This window comes from Periplaneta americana, chromosome 4 (genome assembly GCF_040183065.1).
Source record: "Periplaneta americana isolate PAMFEO1 chromosome 4, P.americana_PAMFEO1_priV1, whole genome shotgun sequence".
Lineage (NCBI taxonomy): Eukaryota > Metazoa > Arthropoda > Insecta > Blattodea > Blattidae > Periplaneta > Periplaneta americana.
Window position 1 is genome coordinate 171,148,085 of NC_091120.1, and position 24,583 is coordinate 171,172,667.

At 36.4% G+C, this 24,583-nt stretch overlaps 1 protein-coding gene across 2 annotated transcripts in view; it reads right to left on the reverse strand.

Moving 5' to 3' along the window:
• Positions 1 to 24,583, reverse strand: part of LOC138698423 (proton channel OtopLc-like) — a 707,834-nt gene that overhangs the window by 289,850 nt on the left and 393,401 nt on the right. The window contains exon 1 of one of the 2 annotated variants that reach the window (XM_069824312.1): positions 9,016 to 9,312. The exons of the other annotated variant lie outside the window; for it this stretch is intronic. The gene's annotated coding sequence lies outside the window, so the exon portion shown is untranslated. Of the gene's footprint in view, positions 1 to 9,015; positions 9,313 to 24,583 lie in introns of those variants that run through there. 2 annotated transcript variants of the gene reach the window in all.

Genomic DNA, 24,583 nt, shown 5'->3' on the forward strand with positions numbered 1-24,583 from the left:
AAAGTTGCAGATGCAGTAAGAGCTAAGGTGGACACTGTACTTTCAAAAAACCCTGGATATGAAGAACTACAAAAGGTTGTTGCTGTGATGAGTGGTGAATCAACAGTGAAGATTAACTTGGACTTATCCCCAGCAGACATTGTGAAATTGAATTATGTACCAGTTACTTCTTGTGACGTCGAACGCTCTTTTAGTCAGTATAAATCTATCCTCAGAGACAATAGAAGAAGATTCACTTTTCAGCACTTGAAAGAAATGTTTGTAACCTATTGTTATGGTAACAGACAATAAAAATTGTGTTTTGTTGAAACTACATTGGAAGATAAGGTACGTCCATTATATTTTTTGTTTAGTTTGATTAAAATGTACCAATATTTAACGTACATAGTCATTTTTTTATAATTTTAAGTCCATATTTAATTCCATATTTTGGTAAAAATCCATATTTAATTCCATATTTTGGTAAAAATAACTACATATATATTTACATATTTCATATATTTTTAGTCCATATAAATCCGTTCCCTGGTCATCAAAATCCTAGCCCTATTAATGTCATTATTGAGTGTAATTAGTTATAGTGCCACCAGCTATATACCCATTTGGAGTGTGAATAAATACATACATACATTTGTTTTAACATTATTAACATGGTGGAAGAAAAAAAATAACTTTTTTATCTGTCCTCATGAGAATGTTTGTTTGTTGTAGTATTGGGAATTAGTTCAATAGCTTTCCTAAAGCACGCTATGAAATGTTTGATACAAAATAATTTTTATGTCGAAAAGGAAGCAAAAACGAGCAATATTGTACGAAACTTTTTGTTCGAAATATCTCAAAGAATAACTCCTCGAAATTAATGACATTACTTACAGTTTACCCTGTATAAGACAAATCAGAATGTCTCACTGACAGATAAGTTGCGAAATTAAGTTGCAATCATGACTTCCGCTTAACGCCAAAGCTTTGCCTTCATCGTAACACACAGTACGTAGACTACATCACGCTCGGTCCTCCGCTTCTATCTAGCGAATAAATCCTTTGCTTGATTTTTAATTGAAAGGGTTTCCCGACGCTCGCTTCGAGACTGACACCATCTGTTCTCGCACCATTAGTATTTATTTTATTTTTATTTTTATTTTTTTTTACTTCGCGGTATATCTTAAGTTTTCAACTTGTTTACACTGCAGAGTCAGAATGGCTCTATGACAAGTAAGCAATCAGCTGGCGCTCAGGCGTCTTCTTTTTTTTTTTAAGTGTGATGACGCGTTATGTACTATACTGAGCGGTGAGATTCAAAACGTGGGTCGGAGACCTCGACTATGAAAGCTCTGGTATCATCAAAGCAAGTGGAATGTGAATTTCTCTTGACGCTGATATTTCCTGATTTCACTTGCTGAAGTGCACGAATTTCTTGTAACAGAAACACATTTGCATCACTTTCATGATAATTTAAATGCGTTTTGTTCACATCTGCGTTATAAATACAAGGTAAATGAATAAGTGCTCTATGTCCTTTTGGAATAGAAGGATTGCATCTTAAGCATTTAACGTGTTCAATGTAAATTTCATTGCCCAAGGCTGTATAAAGCTTCCTAGAAGCTCTTAAAACGAATTAAGTACCCTTAATTAAAGATCTTTGTAAATTTTATTGTGTAAGCTCTTTAAAATTCATAATTTGTTTACGGTAAGCAGCTTATATGGTAATTAGAGTTCACATTTAACTGTATTCCACTAGTCAGAAAATTAGAATGTAATTAAATGAAGTACAGAATTGTAATTAGTTTAATTAAGTTAAATCCATGTATGTTGTTGCTACTGTTTTGTTCGTACTGCGTACTTTGTTCGTACTCATTGTGTGTCACGAAATTATACAAAATTAGAAACTCCTGCTTTAAGGGGAGAGGTACACAATTGGTCTACAAACATTTAGTGAAATTCATTTTTTTTTTATATCTCGGCTATTATAAAAGCTAAGGGCCGTATTCATAGACATTTTAGAGCGGGCTTTCGGTGGATTATCTGCGTTTTTCGTATTCATAAACCAGTGTTAGCGATAGGATATGATTTGAATTCTGTACAAGTAACCACTGGATAGCCGGGCCTAGCTTAGTACGCTCGTAGCGCGTGCTGCGAAATGTCTATGAATACCATCCTTAATGTTCAAAAACTTTTCATGCTCAATATACACACAGGAGAGCCAAATCCTAGCAATTCCTGCCCATAGAACATCCCACTATTCATCCTCTTTTACTGTCTCATTCCCCCGTGAATGGAATTCTCTACCTCAGAAGATTAGGGACAGCCAGACAATAACCACTTTCAAGAAAAGGCTAAACGATTTCTCACGGGCGCAGTCAAATTGAAGTTAATTGTGATCGAGTTTAATAATTTAATTTAATTTATTTTAGGTAATTATTTTATTGGTGTTGTGAAGATAAAAAGAATTGAAGAGTCCACTGCAAGAATGATGGATGTCATTTGGAATACATTTTGCAGGAGAAGTAATTGAAAGTTTGAAATGCTTAGCGCTCAAAGCTTACGTAACTGTGATTTTCCGATCATTACTGGACAATGACTATCAGTGTTAATGCCATATAACTCTGTATGTACATTCTATATGTCTTAAGCTATGCATTGACAGTCTTGGTTCATTTTCGACAAGAAAGTGACATCCATCATTCTTGCAGTGGACTCTTCAATTGTCATGGTATTATATTAATTATGTATTATATTGCATTGTAGTATTGTATTGCTTTGTATTGTATTGTATTAATTATGTTATATTCATAGCAATGTAGTAATTTTATATCATACTGGTTGAGTGGAAGAGAAGGCCGAATGTCCTTAACTCTGCCAGTTAAAATAAACCATTATTATTATTATTATTATTATTATTATTATTATTATTATTATTATTATTACACTTTATAAAACACTATTCAGAATATTAAAATAGCTAACAATTACCTGTAAAAATAATATAAAATTTGCATATTTTTTACAACCGTAAAGCATTTACATAATAAAATATATAATTAATTAAATATCTGCATGATTCTTTTACTGGAATGTTTTAAAGACCTAGATCAGCAACATAGTCTAGGATCTTTGACCTATTTCTTCAGAAAATACTTATTTTCTTAATCATTACTTGTGAGTTAGTTGAGGAACACGTTAGGATACCTAATTGTGAAACGAGCGAGCGAGAATTCAAATCCTGTTTGTGACAAATTTTTTGGTTGAGGTTTTTCCGGGATTTCCTCAACCCATTAAAAGCAAATGCTGGGTAACTTTCGGCGATGGATCTCGGACTCATTTCGCTGGCATTATCACCAACATTCTATTCGGACGCTAGATAACCATCGCTGTTAATAAAGTGTTTTAAAATGAACCAATAAAATAAAGTTCAGAAACGTCCATTGACATATATACAGGGTGATTCAGGACCTCTACAGTAAACTCTGGGGGTCGATATCATTTTTCGTAAAGCAACCCATGTTCTCCGATACCTCGTTTAGGAGCTAAAAGACATCGAAAAAAGAGAGGTTTTAGTGATGAAATTAATTATGTTTCAAGTATGTTTGCTGACAAGTTACAGGTGTTCAAAGTGTCTACCCTGAACCTGATTACATTCATTACACCGTCGTAGCAGTGGTTATCGGCCTGTGTCAAATTTGATAAAAAATTTGATCGCATAGTCGGTTCCTCTCTGGTGTCAATTGGAGCGGTGTATTACTTCACATGTAGCAAAAGAAAACAAAAATATTAAGGGTGTGAAGTCGGGTGATCACGCTGGCCACGCAACCTTTCGCAAGGGTACTTGAAGAAATAAATGAATAATTTATTTGATAGTTAATTGTAAATATCACTAAAAACTTTTTTCTTTTCAATATCGCATAGCTCCTACACGAGACATCGGAGAACATGGGTTGTTTCACGGAAAAGATCCTCATTGCGAGATCTATCGATCCACAGAGTTTGTTGCAAAGGTTCTGATTTATCCTGTATAATGATATTTTGTATTACTTTTAATAACAATTTCATCGCAGTAATGAAAAGAAAAGGAAAGGCCTACATTAATAGTACTTTTCATACCTGTTCAAAACCTACTTAGAGGATGTAGTGAAGGACTTTTTTCAGGACGTGGAAAGTGTAATAGTAGGAGAAAGAAGAGTAAAGTATAAAATTTTTTGATGATATGACACTGTTAGTAGAAGAGGAGATGACACTAATGTATATGCTACTGGACCTAAATGACAGCTGTGAGCATTATGGGATGAAGATAAATGCAGTCGAGAGGAGGACCATAGTTATCTGAAGGAAAAATAAAGAAGGTAAACGTGCGAATTCGAAATGAGCTGCTGCCGGGAAGTTAAAAGAATGATAGTAATGGAAAAAGAAGCATTTAATAGAAAATAATGCATCTTCTGCGGACCTGAGGAAAAATAACTAAATAAAAAGGACTAATGAAGTGCTTTGTGTGGAGTGTGGTGTTCTATGGGGCATAAACATGGACATTACGACGAAGTGAAGAGAAGCGACTAGAAGCATTTGGAATGTGGATATGGAGAAGAATGGAGCGTGTGAAATGGATAGAATAAAAAACGAGGCTATGTATTGCAGAAAGAGTGGGTGAATGCTGAAGTGAAAAAGAAAGTGGCTGGGTCACTGGTTAAGAAGAAATTGCCTGCTGAAGGATGTACTGGAAGAAATGATGAACGGGAAAAAAGGTCGGGGCAGAAGAAGATATCAGATGATAGGCGATATTAAAATAATTATATGGATTGTATGCGGAGACTAAGAAGAAGGCGGGAAAGAGGAAAATTTGGAGAATGCTGCGTTTGCAGTGAAAGACCTGTTCTTGAGCAGAAAACTATGAATGAATACATTAATATTACATGGGTTTTCTTCTTCATTACTCCCACCGGTGGACTCGCATCTTATCAAGTAGACTGTAAGAGTTAAAAACAAAAACTTACTGCGGCAATAGGGCCTACGTGTGCATATTTTCAGATCAGGAAACACCCGAGGCTAATGTGTATGGAATTATAATCACACCTGCCGAATTTTTAAGAAAGCGAAGACACTGCTGGCTGTATTCTGTTGAAATGTGGCCCCGAAATGAGGATACTAACTAAAGGACATAAGTTTTGCAACTATTCAAGGAACAGAACGGGTATTACGAGTTAAGGAATATCCTACATGAAATAAAAAAGCTGCTAACGTACGTGAATCGCGTAACTATCCAGCCTCATTAAAACTAGCTGACAAGGCTATCAGTTGAGCTACTGTAGAGTTCATCACAGTTATAGATAAAATAATTCAAAACTGAGTAAAAAACAGTAGCAGTGACTTGCTCGTTACTTTATCCGCCGTATCATTGCAGTGATCTGCACACACTGCATACGGGAAAATTTCTGTACAAAGTAAGCAGCTCGATAAATTTAAATGCTTGCAGACTCTAGTTTTAGTACAATGCATTAAGTAAATTACTTTCTGTGAAACGTCTACAAGATAACTCGGGATTAATTTGACTATTACACTTTTATTACGTCATACAATTTTTGACCAATAAAATGGTACTGTACGATGTGTTTCAACCAATCATGGCTGCTTATCCTATAATTCTTATCACCTCTCTAGCATTTGTTTGTTTTTATCACTTCCCTAGAATTTGCTTCTTTGTTTGCCAACATTGTACTTTGCATAATTTTACCTTTTAAAACCATTCATGTTCATTTCATCATCCTTAGTTAAAACTCTTCTATCATTTATTTTGTTTATATTGTTATAGCTTCTACTTTATGAGATTATGGATAGCCACGTATCAGAGATTGTGTGTTATACAGGGTGATTCACGAGGATTTACCGTCCTTTACGAAGCTCATTTCCGAAGACATTCTGAGCAAAAAAGTCATATAAACATTTGTCCTAATCTTAGTATTTTCAAAGTTACATTAATTTGAAGTTGTTAGTAAAATACCGTCATTTCCCATAATAATGGTTCTGGAACACAACTATGGTCCACGATACAACAATTCAAAGATCATTGTAGAAGTAACATAGAACGTTCGTAGATAGCTGCAGTGACTTGACTTCAAACTACAGTACAGCAAAAATATAGATAAACGAGGTACTATGTTATGGAATATAAAATTTGAATGGATCATAGTTCTGTTCCAGGACCATAGTTACGGGAAGTGACTGTACCTTTTTTCTTTAGTTTTAAGGGCAAAAAATATTACAAATAGAGAGTGAACTATTCAGAAGTGTCATTTCTTTAATTGGCTAGTGTTCTGAAGCTAGCCTAATTATGCTTATTGATATTTACAATTTATATAGACCTAACTGCAAGTCAAAAATATTAATTTTTAAACTGTGATTCTAAATAAAGCTTTCCTTCACATATTGAGGAAGCAACTTGAACCGTTACTTCATCTTTCTGGCTAGAAAATCTAGTCAAACATGCTTTTGGTGTGAGTGTTTCCTGAAATGCTGCGAAAGACAAAGTAGGTAATATTATATTATGTGAAAACATTTTGCTAGCTTAGAGTACGTACTTAACTAAATCTTACAAGCCTTCGTATCTGTAGGCGTATTATTTCATGTTAAGCAGAACAAACGTCAATATCAATGAGTACACTAATTTAATTGCATTTCTGAAAGAATGTTTATAATACGTTAATGTGTCGTTTTTCAGTAAATCGAAGATGTGAGTCTGCACTTGTAGATTCCCTTGATATTAATGAGTTTAAAATTGCACTGAGGTAATCTTTTCCGTTACCATCGTGAAATAAGTGTGAATATGTAGATATACATTATTAAACGATAGTGGATAAAGCAATTTTATAAATAGCCTAATGTAATTAATTATTGGTAGTAGATGATGCGTGATACGAATTTGACTACGTAATAATAGATGTGCAGTTATTCGAAAGGCTAGAGCGTCGGCTTTCCAAGCTAATAACCCGTGTTTAAATCCCAACTTGTACTTGTAGAATTTGTGATAGATAATGACGGTGCTTGGTGGTAGTTCTTAGCGAGGTACTCCCGTTTCCCCTACCGAAATTCCAGAATGGTTCCAGTAGTCATCAAGTGCTATGTAGTTCGCCTCCCATGATGCACCGAGGGCAACGCCTACGACAGAAAAAAGAACTACAGCCTCGGCGCTTCGTTCATGGATGGTGACGTTAGGGTAGATGACGTAAAGTCATGTACTCACTATTGTATAAAAAAACTTAAATCTTCTGATATATTTAAAAAGAAAACGTAATTTAATTGGTAATTTTAACATTCTGCGTATTTTCTTATTCTGCTTTATAAAGTAGTTCCGTATTGTAATACGAAATGAAAAGACAGATGAAGGGCTAAGAATCAGAGATCCATAGCCGTATTTCAAATGAGGCATTTACTTAAGTATCGGTACATCACTTCATTACGTAGATTATTTTTTTTAGATTTTTTTTAGAAAATTTAGTATAAAATTGCTTCTATTAGTCTTAACGTATAACACCACAAACTGAATACATTAAGCGCGAGAGAGCGTATTGGATACGTAATCGTGAAGTGAAATGTTCGAATCCTGATACAGGCTAATTTGAATAATCTTTTTATGATTTTTTTTTTTAAGTTTCCTAAACACATTATTGAAAATTATAGGTAGTAAAGGCCTTAAAATCTAACAAGATAAACCAAGTTCTTCATACTCTAAAATAGACCACGAAAGATAAACTCTTCACTGCTCAGTGTAGCCAACAATTGTGTTATCACTGAAAAAAATGTTACATGAACAATAAGAAATTCGTCATTTAAGATAATTATGCTACTGTAGATTATGGCTATTTCTTAATCCACAGATTATATTTCGATATAATTGTGAATTTAGATCACTATCGCCGTGTAATGTCTGAAGAAAACGTCTTTACATACGTAACAGAATAAAACAAAATTTAGGTCTAAAGAAAAAAATACGATGCTCTTTTGAACTTCTAAAATAAAACACAATATTTTATCAATTTCATTCTAAGTTCTTCACTATTATTCCATAATCACTTTTAACTTTGTTAAAGAAAATTTCTATGTTTAAGTTTAACATACATCATAAATAGAACAAGATTTAGAATCTCTGAATATAAGTTAATTATAGTCCATGATAATGTGTTTTATAGTCCTTAAAATAGATTGAGATTTTTTTAACTCTTTCTTCTTCTTTTATACTTTATGTAGTGGCACAAAATGAAGAATTTGAAAATTAAAGACTACCTTTCTTCAGAACATAAAATAGGTACGACAGATTATTCCTGGATTCTTTTCTACTCACTTCATAAGTTTAATCAACTCCAGCTGATGAAATTTTCGTTAGGTACACGCGTAACAAAATACCTAACACGACATACCTATACCTAATCACCTAATTATACCGTGTGTTTTTTTTTTCTGGGTATAGGACGTAGGAATTAACATTACCATACGAAACCTATGTTTAAAGTTATTATGAAGAAATAACTTGATCAGTGGGCCATGTTTAGAAATTTTGACAATTTTTAAAACAAGAGAATATCAGGCTTTGACTTAGCAACCATGAATGATGTTCTCTTGTTTCACAAATTATCAAAACCTGCTAATTTCTAAACATGGCCAACTGATCAAGCTATAATTATCTTCATTGTTTTATGTATAGGTTTCTTATGGCAAAGTTGCAGTCCTATGTACTATATCCAGAAAAACACGCGGTATATGAAGAAAGAAGCACCGATAAAAAATAATTTAAAGTAATTATAATATATTAAGTAATTGACAATAAAAATTACCACATTAATGCAAACTCCGAAATAAAAAAAAAATGTTATCTAAAACACAGTAATGCTCGACAAGGTAAACGATGTAATTAAAAAAAAAAGATGGCGCTCATTTACATCCCTCGAGGGTTTCTTCAGGCTACACACGATCCTAACAGTCCAATCAGAGATCAGAGCCTGCACTGTCCTACAAACTCGCACACTGTACACTCACAAGCACGGTCTTGATGTCACACGTCGACACACGAACACGAACACAATTTGTCACATTCCACCCCTTGTAAGGAGTCTTCCTTCACCAAATTTGAGGTTGGGAATGGAGTCGGTGTCGGAAGTGCGGGATCTTAACAGCCGTCTGCAGCACAGCCGCTTCCAAGCCCCGCCTGACGTGCCGGCGGGGCGGAGTCAAGGGAACGTCTGATCCGAATGCTCAATCCGATTCTTCTTTCCTGGCTACTGTGCCAGGAAGCGGAAGAGCGGAGTACTGTACCGTCCGATTCTGTGCCAATTACATGTCTTAGTGCCACAGTGACATAAAGATATTCCTCGTGAAAGTTCGGTTTGAAGGGAATGGTTTGCGAGCCGCTGGATGTGGGAGGTAAACTTGACGTGTAATAAAGACGAAAGTGGAGGAAAAAAAGAATATACCGATTTTTACGTAATTTTTTCACATGTCGACTAGTTTTAGTAGTAAAAGCAGGAGTGGGAAACCCGTATTGTAAACAGAGCAGTCAGCATGAGTACCTAAATACAACAACAACTGCAGCGGGAGAAGCTAAGCTCTTTGACAATGGCTGTTTTCCGGCCTTGACTAAAAATACAGACCTACAGTATATGTTTTCTTCAGCTCCCGCTTATTTACTTCTATATTCCAGGTCCGCCTCACTTTTATTTCAGCTTCTTTTACTACTCTTCATTGAACAACTGGTCGTCTTCACATTTATATATCGGCTACTACTACTCCTTACTATACTCCTGGTCATTCTCACAATATTATATTTTAGCTAGTTCTAGTCTAGTCCTTCTAGTCCTACTGTATATTCAAGGTAATTCTCACAATTAAATTTCAGCTCCTTCTACTACTACTCCTGCCACGTTAAATAAATCATTATTATTATTATTATTATTATTATTATTATTATTATTATTACTATTATTATTATTATTATTATTATTATTATTATTATTATTATTATTATTATTATTATTATACTCCCGATCGTCACCGCATTTATATTTCAGCTACTCCTAGTCCTCTTTACTAAGCTTATACTCCTGGTCCTTCTCACATTTAAATTTCAGCTACACCTACTACTTCTTACTATAACTCCTCGTCATCCTCGCATTTATATTTCAGCTACTCCTAGTCCTCTTTACTAAGCTTATACTCCTGGTCCTTCTCACATTTAAATTTCAACTACACCTACTACTTCTTACTATAACTCCTCGTCATCCTCGCATTTATATTTCAGCTACTCCTAGTCCTCTTTACTAAGCTTATACTCCTGGTCCTTCTCACATTTAAATTTCAACTACACCTACTACTTCTTACTATAACTCCTCGTCATCCTCGCATTTATATTTCAGCTACTCCTAGTCCTCTTTACTAAGCTTATACTCCTGGTCCTTCTCACATTTAAATTTCAACTACACCTACTACTTCTTACTATAACTCCTCGTCATCCTCGCATTTATATTTCAGCTACTCCTAGTCCTCTTTACTAAGCTTATACTCCTGGTCCTTCTCACATTTAAATTTCAACTACACCTACTACTTCTTACTATAACTCCTCGTCATCCTCGCATTTATATTTCAGCTACTCCTAGTTCTCTTTACTAAGCTTATACTCCTGGTCCTTCTCACATTTAAATTTCAACTACACCTACTACTTCTTACTATAACTCCTCGTCATGCTCGCATTTATATTTCAGCTACTCCTAGTTCTCTTTACTAAGCTTATACTCCTGGTCATTCTCACATTTAAATTTCAGCTACACCTACTACTTCTTACTATAACTCCTCGTCATCCTCGCATTTATATTTCAGCTACTCCTAGTCCTCTTTACTAAGCTTATACTCCTGGTCATTGTCACAATTAAATTTCAGCTCCTCCTAATAATTCTTTCCATACTCCTCGTCATCCTCACATTTATATTTCAGCTACTCCCACTCTTTTTTACTACACTCCTGGTTATTCTCACAATTAAATTTCAGCTACTCCTAATACTTTTTACTATACACTTCGTCATCCTCGCATTTATATTTCAGCTACTCCTACTCCTCTTTACTATACTCCTGGTCATTGTCACAATTAAATTTCAGCTACTCCTAATGCTTCTTATTATACTCCTCGTCATCCTCGCATTTATATTTCAGCTACTCCTACTCCTCTTTACTATACTCCTGGTCATTGTCACAATTAAATTTCAGCTACTCCTAATACTTCTTACCATACTCCTCGTCATCCTCAAATTTATATTTCAGCTATTCCTACTCCTCTTTAATATAGTCCTTGTCATTGTCACAATTAAATTTCAGCTACTCCTACTACCTCTTACTATACTCCCCGTCATCCTCGCATTTATATTTCAGCTACTCCTACTCCTCTTTACTATACTCCTGGTCACTGTCACAATTATATTTCAGCTACTCCTAATACTTCTTATTATAATCCTCGTCATCCTCGCATTTATATTTCAGCTATTCCTACTCCTCTTTACTATACTCCTGGTCACTTCACAATTAAATTTCAGCTACTCCTAATACTTCTTATTATACTCCTCGTCATCCTAGCATTTATATTTCAGCTACCCGTCATTGTCACAATTTAATTTCAATTACTCCTAATACTTCTTACCATACTCCTCGTCATCCTCGCATTTATATTTCAGTTACTCCTACTCCTCTTTACTATACTCCTGGTCATTGTCACAATTAAATTTCAGCTACTCCTATTACTTCTTCCTATACTCCTCGTCATTCTCACATTTATATTTCAGCTGCTCCTCTTTTTATTATTACTCCTAGTCGTTGTCGCAGTTAAATTTCAGCTACTCCTATTACTTGTTCCTATATTCCTCGTCATCCTCACATTTATATTTCAGCTAATCCTACTTCTCTTTACTATACTCCTGGTCATTGTCACAATTAAATTTCAGCTACTCCTATTACCTCTTACTATACTCCTGGTCATCCTCACATTTATATTTCTGCTACTCCTACTCCTCCGTACCAGGCCTCTGGCTATTCTCATAATTACATTTCACCTACTACAACTACTCCTTACTATACTCCTGTTCATCATCACAATTATATTTTAATTACTCCTACTACCAGTCGCTATACTCCTGTCCCTCATAATTCTATTTCAGCTACTCCTGCTACTTCTTACTATACTCCTGGTCCTCCTCACGCTTCTGTTTCAGATATTCCTACCTGGTTCTCCTTACACTTCTATTTCAACTACTTCTATTTTTTAATCTTCCTTCTTCTCCCCACACTTCTATTTCAGCTACTCCTACTCTTTACTATACACCTGGTTGTTCTCACACTCCTATTTCAACTTCTTCTACTCCTATTTATTGTACTCCTGGTTCTCGTATTTCTATCTCACCTATCCTTACTCTTTGTTACTTTCTCCTGGTCCTCTCCGCATTTACTGTATATTGCAGCTACTCCTGCTCCTCCTTGCTATACTTCTAGTCCTCACACAGTTCAGCTAATCCTACAGCTCGTTACTATAGCTCAGCCCTGAGCATAAAGGGGAAGGAAAAAAGAAAGTCGATACCCCCGGCCATGTCCTTTCTGATTCACCGCTTTAGAATCGAACACATAATAAATCACTGTGCATCAGTGGTGGATTTTAGGCGACCAGCGAGAGCGGAAAGCTATGATGCATGCCTTATAAATCCGTCACTCAGCAATGCTTGCCTTCAGGTCTACTCGTATCGGTCCAATACAAAACTGTCTTTCCTGGGGAATGTGGAGTGGAGACTTAAGTACCTAAATTGAGGTATTAACGCCCAGGCCTGCTATAGCTACATGCTTATGGCGCTCTTCACACTTCTATAAATGTTCCTCTATTCTCTACTACATCTTCAACTCCGCATCTTCAGCTTCCACTACTTTCTCTTCTACTCTTACTGTACTTCTAATTCCTGTACCCCTTCTTTTGCATTAAAGTCTAATTTCCTCTTTCTCTTTTATTCTAAAGTCTAGGCTGTATCGTCTTCGGCGTCCATGTTTTTAGCGATCTTATAAATTATTTCGATTACTCTATCTTTCTATTAAGTTGCGAGTTACAATTGGCTACTCTTAGTGGCAAATGTTTCGTATGTTTGTGGACAGTAATTCCAAACAATTTTTTTCTTTGACTAGAAGAAATACAGCTTGACTTTGGTGCCTTCTACACACAGATGATTGTGTATTTTAAATGTTTCCATGTTTCATTTTTGCGGAACTATACGACGAACATTGGGCAGAACAGTGAGAAAGGAAACTTTATTAAAATTTTACAAAGTTATGGTTCTACCAGCATTCCTTTATGGCAGTGAGAGTTGGACATTAAGAAAAGATCAAGAACGTAGAATTGTAGCCAGCGAAATGAAGTTCTTAAGATATGTGGCAGGTTACACCTTGATAGATAATAAGAGAAATGAAGATATAAGGAAGGAGCTAAAAATGGAAAGTTTAATCGAGGCGATTAACAATTATAGAACTAACTGGATACAACATGTAGACCGAATGCCTGAAACACGCATAGCAAAAGCTGCTCTACAGTATATGCCTAGAGGGAGAAGATCGCTGGGAAGACCTAGAAAGAGATGGCGAGATCAGTTGTGAGGAGACGTAACAGGCCATCCTAGAGGCCTAATACTTGTTTGAAGATGATGATGATGTGACTTCAATAGGCCTATGTTACTAAAGCTATTTGTCTTCTTACACACCCTAAAGCCTAAATTCCTTTTCTTTATATCTCTCTTCTTATTGCAATTGAAGATGTCTTCACGTCGTTGCTTGGTGTACTGTGTTATTGCAGGTGTTTTCTGGTGTTTGTTATTCTCCTTCCTTGCGGAGTTCATTGGATTATATGCAACACTTGAAAGGTATACGTATACGCTCTTTCTTAAGCCTGACGTACGAACGTTAGTGTTTGCTTGCAGACGCCAGTGTGACAGTTGTCATTTCTTTGTTTAGCGCTTCTCCTCTTCTTGTAGTTAGCATAACAGAAGCGACATAACTGCTATGTTACATTCAAAATAACCTTGTGTTGTACTTCAGCAAGAGGTCAAAACGGAAGCTCAAACGGAATAGAAGCCTCGGAGATATAGAAATGTATTAGTCGAAGTTCTACTTAAAATAACCTGCAACTAGACATATGCACTTTTACTCTCTTCATTGTATAAAGTATTGCGATGCTATCAAAAGCTCGATTTCGATATTTTCGCAGAAATGCACGTTTCCGCATTTATGATATCGAAAAAAGAAATTAGGGTATGCCGTCTGACAATATGTCCGTTTACGATGAAAGAGTAATGGAACGGAGAAAAATTCTCTCCGGCGCCGGGATTTGAACCCGGGTTTTCAGCTCTACGTGCTGATGCTTTATCCACTAAGCCACACCGGATACCAATCCCGGCGTCGGACAGAATCGTCTCAGATTAAGTTCCAACTCTTGGGTTCCCTCTAGTAGCCGCCCTCTGCACTACGTCATAGATGTCTATGAACGTAGGACTGAAGTCCACACATGTGCTGAGGTGCACTCGTTATGAGTGACTAGTTGGCCGGGATCCGACGGAATAAGCGCCGTCTTAAATCACGAAGTGATTTACGCATATCATATATATTATTTTAATGTACCGAAGTACATATGATATTTCCATGCAGATATTCTGCGTCATCATACGAAGACTTCGGTACATTAAAATAATATATATGATATGCGTAAATCACTTCGTGATTTAAGACGGCGCTTATTCCGTCGGATCCCGGCCAACTAGTCACTCATAACGAGTGCACCTCAGCACATGTATGGACTTCAGTCCTACGTTCATAGACATCTATAACGTAGTGCAGAATGCGGCCACTAGAGGGAACCCAAGAGTTGGAACTTAATCTGAGACCATTCTGTCCGACGCCGGGATGGGTATCCGGTGTGGCTTAGTGGATAAAGCATCAGCACGTAGAGCTGAAAATCCGGGTTCAAATCCCGGCGCCGGAGAGAATTTTTCTCCGTTCCATTACTCTTTCATCGTATGATGACGCAGAATATAATAAATATGTCCGTTTGCTTACAAGCCATGGACATAATTTTCTATTACGTGAGGCACTCGGTTTTAAATACTTCGTTTGCTACGAGGGCAGAGTAGAATGGAAAATATAAACTGTAACCTGCGTCACCTTATCGTAATCACTAAGGCGGTCAGTGACGAATTGTTAGGAAAGCGCCTGCATAACGTAAAACTCTAGAAAACTCTTTTTAATTTGGACAAATTAATTTGGCAATCCATGTTGAATCTTTCGTACACTACTTTTAACACTTGAATATAAATAATTGATTAAATGGCGATCTTTCTTGAGGATGGTGTCAAGTAGCACCGAAACAGCTGTAAGCCACACATGCTTACATTATTAACACGAGTAAGATCGCCATTTAATCAATTATTTAATTTGGCAACTTTAATCATAAACCTCTTTATTGTTTCTCCGTCACTGAACTGATTTAAATCACAGGAGAGTTCCCAAGAAATTGCATAACTAGCCGACAATATTCCATCAAGTTGTCTACATTTAATCTCTTGAATATCCTGGCGTTTCTTAAGGCTACTTAATAGATTTGCACGTTATGAACCTAAAAATAATAAAAAAAAAAAATCATATTCAGATTTCTACACACATGTTACGTTCATAAATTTCCTTGGACAATAGTACGTACAAACAACATTTAATTTCTCGTACCTTTTAATTCAGAGTGTTCTTTTTATGTTATAAGGTGTAATGTCGTATTAGTGCGTATTACGCAGACTTGGGAAGTTGCGCGTAGAATACTCATAAAATTAATTTTTCTACGTGACACAAATTACGTGTAATATACGTAAAATATGTATCATGTAATTTGAGACAAAACCTAGTACTAGGACTTTCGATTTAACATACAGACTTTCGAGCTTAACACACAATGTATGTTGTCCCCCTCTAAACAGCAAAAGAACTTGTTGCATTTCACAGTCATGATTCCACCACTGATAACCAGGAAGCGCATTTTTGTTCGCAAACATACAGCGGATCGAGTAGTTTCTTCTGGTAGCTACATCTATTACGTCACGTGGATGCGTAAGCAAGGTCGAATTGCAAGCAGGTACCCATGGGGTCATTAAATAATAATGATGTACGGTCTTACTAATAAAAACTCTATATACAGACATTTAACTGTCTTATACTTATACAATGAGTAGCTCGTTTATACGTCGTGTGTAAATTCCTTACTAATAATCATTACATACGTCGTGTATAACAGTATAACTGTTACACAGCTACGTCATAGTTTCGTCATTACTTCGTTATGAAAGGTAATACAATATCTGAGGTTCTCTATTGCATCCGGTAGAGCGCTCTAGTGTGGCGTGTAAAGTATCGATAGTACAACTGGCTCTAATCGATTACCACACTATATTTTTGTCAAAGTACAAGCTACAGCAATATTATTCTAATTATTCTGTGCTCTTTGGTTTGTTTTTCTGTGGTTACAAGGCAAACACCATCATAAAATGACAGTCGATACGAACAGCTGTTAGAGGAGCGGCCATTTTTTCTCTATATACAACGCTTAAACAAGGGGTTTCATGTATATAACTACTGCAAAACAATTCCAATTGTATAGTTACAGCCTGTTTATACATCCATTGCTTATGCATGGTTTATTAGTAAAGTTTCCTGTCTCAACTCTGCATAAGTCTCGTATAAAAACTATGCACGGTTTATTAGTAAGACTGGTAATGTAACATAAATATGCACCTGTAACGTCATATGACGTAGAAAGAACATTATCTTACTTTAAACAAATTTTATGTGATGTTCGTAAAAGATTTGCATTTCATAACCTCAGAATATATGTTTTCGTTCACTGCAACGGGATAGGTTTTGATAAACGAATTATTTGTATATATTATGTAAAATGTAAATATTCATAATTTGTATATTGGTTTTTGTTATTATATTGTCCCTCTAACGTCATGTGACGTAGGAAAAACATTTTCTTGGCTTAAATAAATTTTACTGGCAGTTATAGTAAAAGATGTGAATTTCATAATGTCAGAATATATGTTTTTGTTCACCGTAACGGAGTTTATTTCGTTAAATGAATTAATTTTATATATTATATATAGAGTATTTACAGTTAATGTGTATCATGTTTACTATTATGTTCTATAATACATAATGTATATACTAGTTCAGTATTATTATCGATCTAATTATATTTTATGTAATATGTAGCACAAATATTTTGTACAGCGCTAGTTTCGCAGTGTTAATGCGTTTGTATGGGCAAAAAGTAGCTGGACAGACCTTTTCAATTTAGTAGCAATCCCACTTACAGTTGTCATGCTCCATTATTATTATGTACTTAAGCTAGGTTATACCTTTCGTAGCGTCCTGACGTAAGCATTTAGGGTCAGAGTTTGAACTCTGAAACTCCAAGATATAGCCTACTAACCGATAACTTTCCTAACTTGTTTGAAAACGAAAATGCGCTGCCTGCTGATAACCGAACATATAATCTGCCCACAACTACGAGCTACGGTTAGAGGAGAAAGGGGAATAATACACTTACATCATAAAGAGCGATAAGCACTGCCAAAGCTGTTGAGGCACAAATGCCCATGTCTGGCTTACAGCGATTTATCTGATATGCTGGATGCATTTTGATGTTCCCGTCTGGTAATCAATTCTTTGGAAATGACGCACGTGAAGTATAAATTGCGGTAAAAATGGTCACTTTAAATTAAAAACGGAACATGCCTGTGAATTAGAAGTCGGTTATCAGGACTTGGACGAAAATTTGATAGTGTACAAGTAGCTTTAGGACCAGAGGAAATAAATATCCATCTAAATAGTAACATTTTATTAAACGATGCTTTCAACTGTAGACATTATTCAATGTTGAAATTCAGCGTTGGTAAGAAATGGTCACGTTATATCTGGGGACCTGGGGTTCATTTCCGTGCCACAAAAACTTTCAGCTATTTTCAATTACAACCATATTTGCTTATACATTTTCTCGGAGAGCTTTCTATGAGAGGAACAAAGGCACCGTACATCTCGTATAAATAATTCTTGTACATTATGTTTGTGCAGAGAAAAATAAGTTTTTGTTGTTTGTATTGTGTGTCAATAAGTCAAGTGATTCTGTGTAACGGTAAACAGTTGCTATGATTACAGACAAAGAAAATATTATGTCAACACAATCGCTAGCGTAAATGAGTTGCTGTACAAGGATGGGACGTGAGAAAAAGAGTGCACTGGTTGCAGAGGCGTGATGCAGGCTAGGAGCTCGCAGCTAGTTCATATTAAGTTATATGAATCTGTTCCCACTTTATATGTAAAATAATTAGAGTAGGAAATTAGAAACAAAAATGCTTAAACAATATGAATAAAGGTTGGCGCTCGCTTACCGGAAAAAGTTCGTCCGGCGCGTTCGGATTTTTGTTATACGAGGCGCATCCAGAAAGTAAGTTCCCGATTTTTTCCCCTTGAAAGTAAACGTAATTAGCCGTGTCAATTGCGCATGCGTAACAGATCTATGACGTATCAATCATATGCCAGCCGGACAGGTCCCGCCTGGTGCCCGTAGCGTGGCAGCAGTGGTCCGAAATGGAAGCTCTTATTCCTTTTCCCGCCGCCTGCGAGGTTCGGTCGGTGATAAAGTTCTTTAACGCACAAAGCATTGCGCCAATTGAAATTCATCGGCAGCTCTGTCAGGTCTGTGGGCCGAACATCATGAGTAAGCAGATGGTGCGTCGCTGGTGTAGGCAGTTTTCCGAAGGTCGTCAAAGTGTCCATGATGAAGAGCGCAGTGGGCGACCGTCCCTCACCAATGATGATCGTGTTGAGCTGGTGCGGCAGTGCATCATGGAGAACCGTCGCTTCACGATTACGGAGCTGAGCAGCCATTTTCCGCAGATATCGCGACCCTTGTTGCATGAGATTGTCACTAAGCACCTGCTGTTCAAAAAAGTGTGTGCCAGGTGGGTGCCGAAAAACCTGACACCCGAACATAAAATTCAACGTTTAGGAGCAGCAATGACATTTCTGCAACGGTATCACGATGACGGCGACGAGTTCCTCGACAGGATCGTCACGGGCAATGAGACTTGGATTTCGCATTTCACCCCGGAAACCAAGCAGCAGTCAATGCATTGGCGGCATAGTGGATCTCCGGTCAGGACGAAATTCAAACAGACGCTGTCGGTACGGAAAGTGATGTGCACGGTGTTCTGGGACAGGAAGGGCATTCTGCTCATTGACTTCCTTCCAAGAAGTGAAACAGTGAATGCTGACCGTTACTGTGAAACACTGCGAAAATTGCGACGTGCCATTCAAAACAAGAGGCGTGGAATGCTTACTGCAGGTGTTGTGCTCCTCCATGACAATGCTCGTCCACATACGGCTCGGCGCACAGGAGCTGTTTTGACGGAATTTGGCTGGGAGTTGTTTGATCATCCACCCTACAGTCCTGATCTTGCTCCCAGCGATTTTCACGTTTTCTTGCACCTCAAGAAATTCTTGCCCTCCGGTGAGCGTTTTGGCAACGACGAAGAGCTGAAGACGTCTGTCACACGCTGGTTCCATTCCCAGGCGGCACAGTTCTACGACAGAGGGATACAAAAGTTGATCCCACGATACAAGTGTCTCAATTCTGATGGTGGCTATGTTGAAAAATAGCTGAAACATTGCTGTACCTGTTGCCAATAAATGTTTTCCTGAAAGTGTGTGTTCTTTCTTTTTTTTAAAAATAGGGAAACTTACTTTCTGGATGCGCCTCGTATTATCGCTCACTTGTCCGCATTTCCGAACTGATAATCAAATAGTGTTTATTTACCGCTAGAGCGCATTATTTCATCGTAGTGTTTGGACCAACCCCGGGCCATAAGCTTGAAACGGTGAAACCAAAAAGGTGTACTAGTATGGCCGCCAAATTACCCATAGCTCATCTCCTTTTCCGGTGTGTTAATTAGCTGCTTTGTTCATATTATTACGATTACAAATTGTTTCGTGTTGTGAATATTTCAAAAGTGAAATCAAGTTCAGCAGGTGTTATTTTTTATAAATTTAATAAGCTAATATTCTGTTCGGCTCAACTGTAGAATATGTTCGTTGATATGTCCCTCTATGCTTTAACATGTGAAGGAATGCGAACATCCTTCTTGATAAGAGAAAGAATGTGGAAATGAAGTCTTCAGTCCATTTCACAACTATAACACTTTTAATAAATATACAGTGAAATGTACATTGATATAATAATCTGCTAGTAGTCCTGTTACCTCCACATCCATTTTAAACCGTTTACGTATGACCAAAACCGATAGTAGCAATTTAATATTTGAAAATTGGCGGTGTTTCGCGGTGGATTATGGGGCGTAAAAGGTGTAGTTTGAAGTCGTATCCGTCGCACCGATTTCAAGCATATTTGCCTTGGAGTACTCCCTCCTTTCTTTTTATCCTCTCAGGTTTGGACTGAACCTGGAAGTAAAATGAATAGCTCTGTAACTTAAATAAACTACGAAGAACATAAGCCCAACATGTTGATTCATTATTTTCCCAATCTCAGCCCATAGTTCTTTTTGCATATTACATAGGTACAATCGAAATTTGATACATTGTAAAGTGTAAAGCTCTTCATACTATTGGACTAACGAAATTAGCTTCGTGTCATTCATTTCATTTCTACAATATTATCGCAATTGGCAATTACTATCTGTATGGCTAAAATAATATCACCGTCTTATGTTGCCGAATTAAGTATATACTTAATATATATAGACTATACTAATATATATATATATATATATATATATATATATATATATATATATATATATATATATATAAATAGGGGAGAGTCGGGTAGTATCGGACAGTGCGTTTCTTTCATCTATTACCATATGGTAGTACCTGAATGACATGGTTACGTTTCTCTATGCGACATCACAGAAACGTAACCATGTCAATCAGGCACTATCATCCTGTGGTAGATGAAAGAAACTCACTGTCCGATATTACCCGATGTCCGATACTACCCGACTCTCCCCTAATATATATACTAATATATTATATATACTAATATATATTAGTCTGAAGTGGACAGGTACAGTGCCTGAATAAATTGAACTTTGAGAAGGAATAATTATGTTTAGGAAATAGTGTTGTCACTTCAGATCAATATACTGTAGTTTTGTTAATTCGGCCACAGAAGACGGTGAAATTAAGTTGATCATGCAGAGAATGAAATTCATGACCGTAAAAATTGCTGCCTAAAAGCAACATCATATAAGTAGCAAATTTGATTTGTTATATTGAATTATTTCAACGTTACAATTGCTTGTTTGTTAAAATGTGTGTATGATAATGTTATTCAATTTGTGTTCTTTTGTTTTGTGTGTTTTTGGAAAATATAATTTCAATTAATGCTCCACCATAAATGTTGTAACTAAAACTTTGTGCATCCCTCGTGTTTATCGTACAGCTCGTCCTCCCCTCCCCTCCCCACACACGTTACCTGCACATTGTTTACGTTTTCACTGTGCCTAAACGAGACGCTCTACTGTACATTTAAATAATTTATATTAAAAAATGGAATATCCATAAAGTAAAATGATGAAGATTAATAGAAATGTGTGTAGGTACAATTCAAGACTCCAATTATACAAGAAACTGTGCAATATCTTAAGAACCACCCATAACCTCTCTTCGTTCAGCCTGTGACGTAGAAAAAGAAATATTGGAGTGTTCCCTCTTAAAATACTGAAAATGTCAGTCGCATAGAATTGTAATGTAAGCAGCCGATTCATAGGCGACTTAGGATTATTTCTGGGTTATTCCAAGTGATCCATTTGTTGCAGCAGAAATGGCACGGTAGATTTTCATAAACGAAATCCCTCCTGAAATTTTCTATCACCTAATTCCTTGCAGGAATTCTCTCTTTTTACAAATGAAACGTCACGCTTAGCATCATCTCTACCCAAGCAATCCAAGTACAATAAATCGACTTCGAAATAATCAGCTGTGGATCTGGCAGCCATTTTGTTTTACTATGCCTACTAATCACTGGTTATCTCCTTTAACCGCTCGAATATGGCCCGTTAGAGATTACCGTGATTTACCTCCTGTTTAATTCCTAACCGAGGTCGATGCACCGTAAAAATTCTTAACCAGGCGTTAGGTGACAATTCTAATAGGTGGTTACATTAACCGAAGTTGATGCACGTGGGTATAAGTCTTCAAATCCGTCATGCTACAGGAAGAAACACAGTATTGCCCTATTGTTCTTTAGTGTAGACATAAATGCGTCTAGGGAGGAGTGTAACGATTTCTCGGCGTTATTTGTAAACGAGATTAACATTAACGTTCTCCCGCTAATTAACAATAGCTAAATAATTTCGAGGGAAACATTTTATTGTTCCGGGGCTGGGTATCGGGAACGTAGGCTACCAACGCTCTACCATCCGAGCTAATCAGGAACTCTAACAGACACATATCCAATTTTTCCCTCTATATCCACAGACCTCAAAGTGGGCGTTGGGACGTTTAACAAAAGATCCCGGGTTCGATATCCGGCCCCGGAACAATTTTTCCCTCGAAATTATTCAAATCGACGTTACAGGGAGTTATACCTGAAAGCTCGATTTGCATAATACACGTCACTGTTCGTTAACAGAAAACCACAATTTAAGTCACACAGAGTTTGTGTGCACTCAATGTTGGTTGCTTGACGGTTGTCAAGGTCTGTGGATATAGAGGGAAAAATTGGATCGGTGTTTGGTAGAGTTTCTAGGTAGCTCGGTAGAGCGTTGGTACGTTTAACCATAAGTCCCGGGTTCGATACCCTGCCCCGGAACAATTTTTCCCTCGAAATTATTCAAATCGACTTTACAGGGAGTTTTACCTGAAAGCTGGATTTGCATAACAGCTAAGTTTGAATGATGTTATGTAAACGCGTATCCTAGTCTATGATTTAAAAATTAAATATTTATAATATGGATGATAGCCTGATGCATTTATATTCTTAAGGGGAGAGGATGGTATTTTTTGGTGAAAAATGAGTAAATTAAAAAAAAATCTTTAAAATACTTTGTGATTTTGTGGAATACATAGCATAACATTTTGTGGGCACATATTCCCTTATCGGATGTTGAGTCGCCATTTTTAAACTGGATTTTTAAATCACTCGCCCACTTTTATTGTTGTTTCCGGTAAATTAAATTTAAACATTTTTTTTCTTTAAAATACCCTTTGATATGTATGGAATGCATTGCATAACATTTTGTGGATATTTGTGCCCTTATCGGATGTTGAGACGTCATTTTTAAATTTCCTGCGCTATGGATTTTTAAATCACACGCCGGATTTTATTGGTTTCCAGTATCTTCATTTTTTTGCTACATTGCCAGACAAAAATGAATATAATTTCTGAACTATTAAAGATACATGCATGAAATTTAGAACACACATTCTTTAGATTATTAGGTAACTTTTCACTGTAACAGAATGTTGTTAATTCATTTCATTTTAAAAATACGACCGTTTGTTTGCAAGAAAGGAAATTAGAAAATTGTTATTAAATTTTAATTGTTTATTTTACAAACGTAGGGACTAATATCAAAATTCTGTTACAGACAGTTTGTAGAACATGCTTTTGCAAATACATTGCAAAAAACTGTTTGAATCTATCTTTAAAAACGGTTTAGATATATCGGTTTTAGTTCAATCCTGCATTGGGTATATTTTTTTCAAATTTGGGCCCCCAAATAATTTTTTTTTTCAAAATATTTTTATTTGGTGGAGTTGCCACATCTATGAGCTCTCTACATACAAAAAATTCATATTTTACACCAAATAGAAAAAAAGTTAAAAAAAATACCACCCTCTCCCCTTAAATAAGACTACAGGGACAGTTTAAAAAATATATATATAACTTTGAAAACCTTGAAAAAAAATCACTGAAAGCTTTGAAAAAGTAACACTGAAGAATTGCAAGAAACTAACGTCGATTTTGGTGAAGAGCTAAACTGAAAAATGTAGGTTCATAGTGATAATGCATTCCTAACCTAAGCGCTAGTAGCAGAGTCTGTGAAATATTTCAGATGCTGTTACAAGTGTCGTGAGTGAATTATCACAGCTATACTGACACCTTGTGACATCCCGGGCTTTCATACTTGAACAGTCTTCTGTGCAAAGGCTTCAAGATATCGCATAATTCCTTCCCATGAAGAATCATCTCTGACATGTCCAGTCTGTCCCCTTACTGCAAACCGGTTTGACATGAGTTAAGGTAATTGTGGTGAACCTTACTCTGCAAAAAACTCTCACCAAGGACAATTAAGGACATTAAGGAGGAGAGGATTTGTATTAACATTACATATCAGAGACTTTGTGTTTACAGTTGAGACATAAATCTCTGTGTATAGTCTGGTGCGTTTCGAAAATAGCAAAAAGAACCAACGTGTTTCCCTCCATGTTTTATTGAGCATATAGCATTTATGATCTGTGACGACATTAAAGCATG